Source organism: Propithecus coquereli, unplaced genomic scaffold, assembly GCF_000956105.1.
Source record: "Propithecus coquereli isolate 6110/MARCELLA unplaced genomic scaffold, Pcoq_1.0 Scaffold146, whole genome shotgun sequence".
Classification (NCBI taxonomy): Eukaryota; Metazoa; Chordata; class Mammalia; order Primates; family Indriidae; genus Propithecus; species Propithecus coquereli.
In genome coordinates this window covers 861,205-863,579 of record NW_012138969.1, presented here as the reverse complement: position 1 = coordinate 863,579, position 2,375 = coordinate 861,205, and positions in this window count along the sequence as shown.

Sequence of the window (2,375 nt, the reverse complement as noted above, 5' to 3'; positions counted from 1 at the left end):
TTAGGACCTGCGTGGGCAGTCGTGACTGCGCAGATGAGCACTTCCCAGATGGGTTAATTTCACTTCCACATTATGGGCCTTCGCTGTCATATGCAAGATGGGAAGTTCTATTCCTTGATATTTCGAACATCATTTTAAGGGAGAACAGAATTCCTTTCAGGGTCAATCCAGGTTTATTTAAATGGTGTCTTGGTCACCTTTCAGAGCCTAAGGTCATGTTGTTCACATTCTCAACTTACAGCAGCTCCCTAGCTCCCTGGCATGATGCATTGGGATGAATTTACCTCTTTCCTCAAAGGGACTGTCAAATACAACTTCCCCTCTCTCTAGATGTAATGGTACCCATGGCCCTTTTCTGATTTAGAGATTAGACATGCCAGTCGTATTTGGTAGCTCTGGCTATTTTTGCCAATAAAACCGACTCCACCGAATATAACTAAGGTCCATGAGGGCAGAAACTACAGTATCTCTAGTGTCAAAAACTCACGGTTGGGTCAGTTAGTATTTTGACAAATTGTCCTTTAGGCTCACCTACTCAGAAAAGGATATACTCTACCTTTGCCTACCAAAGTTTGACTTGAAAGCTCTAAGTTTGTGGGTTCTATTGGGTGAAAAGCCACTCAGTAGTCAGACTGATTCTCAATAGTCAAACAGATTCTTCTGGAGCCAGAGTACCTCAAAGTGTTGGCTTTCCTGTGGATTTTAATGTACTATGTACCTACATTTAAAAATATCCCTCTCTGTATTGATGAAGTTTACTCGTTAATGTCTTTGGCTGTTGTTGAAAACAAGAATTGGTCCACTGAGAGTTTGTAGACAAGTTTTTTGGCCCATATGAAGGGAATCCTTTTTAATTCTGATCTAGTTTTGTTTGTGAACTGGATGTAATTTTCCTCAGATTAATTTTGGATGCTGAAAACATTGAGGACAGATTCTTGAGCAGAATTGCCAGTTACAAACCTGGAAGGTGAAGTGGTGGCCACCCAGGTCTCGGCTATTAGCTTGGTTCAGTGTTCCTAACTGTTACAAACCAATTTTAACATCCTATTCTTTACTAGTCCTAATCTTTCCTCAGTTTTTGCAATTCTATTGCAGACTAATGGTTATAGACTAAACCATTATTAGCTCAGTACAGACCCCTGCAAGGTCAGTGGGAATGGTTTTCTGATGTGATTTCTAATGAGGTAAAATATGGACATGTCCTAGCCCTTCTTTTAAACCTTCTCTTTTCAAGGTTTAGTACCACTTTTGGTTAAGATGAAACTATTTTTCCTTTTGAAGTGTAGAGTTCTTTGAGTTTGGTCAAACACATAATCATGTAATTAATAGCACTGCTGAGTTATAGATCACATTATCCCTCAAAGTTCCCTTCTGTCCCCTTGTAAACTCATCCCCATTTCAGGTGGCCACTGATGTTTGCTGTTCCTGTAGTTTTTCCTTTTCCAAAATGCTATGCAAATGGAGACTTTTTTTCTTTTTTTGAGAGATGGGACCTATGTTGTCCAGCTGGAGTGCAGTGGCTTGTCACAGGCACTGCAAACCTTGAACTCCTGACCTCAAGTGATCCTCCTGTCCCAGCCTCCCAAGTGGCTGACCGGCTAAATGGAGACTTCAATCTGGCTTTTCATTTAGGATGATGCTTTAGATTTATCCATATTGTTTGTCAGTAGTTATTTTTATTCCTAAGTGGTATAGCGTTGCATGGAGGTACCAATTTATTCATTCACCAGTTGGAAGGCTACTTTGTTGATTTCAGTTTTGAGCGATATGAATAAAGCTGCTATATTCACATACAAGTTTATGTGAACAATCTCCATGTCACCTGGGTAAATAACCTATGAATGGGATTGCTTTGTCACAGCATTATTAGAAATGGCCAAACTGTTTTCTCAAAGTGCCTATACAGTTTTGCAATTCCTCCAGCAATTTATGAGTTCCAATTGCTTATATTCAGTTTTAATAGTCGTATGTTATTTTAGTTTTCATTTACATCTTCCCAATGAGACCATCTTTCCATGTCCTTATTGGCATCCTCTTATCTTTGATGAAGGGTCTTCTTCAAATATTTTATCCATTTGAAAATTGTTTTATTGAGATTTGAGAGTTCTGGATACAAATCCATCAGATACCTTTACAAGCCTATTCATTTAAGGGCTTGGGACCACTTTTGGTTAAAAGAAACAAAACACTTAAATACAGAAAGTAAGATTGTTAGGATTTGGGAGTAAATTTAATGGATAGCTGGCCCTATTAATTGTTGATTGGACTAGTTACATTTGGCCTTCCAACTTTTAACAAACAGCAACTCATCCTGTACTTACCTTGCTGGACATTTCAGTTCATCTCAGAAGTTTCATTGCTCCAAGTTAGGTGTT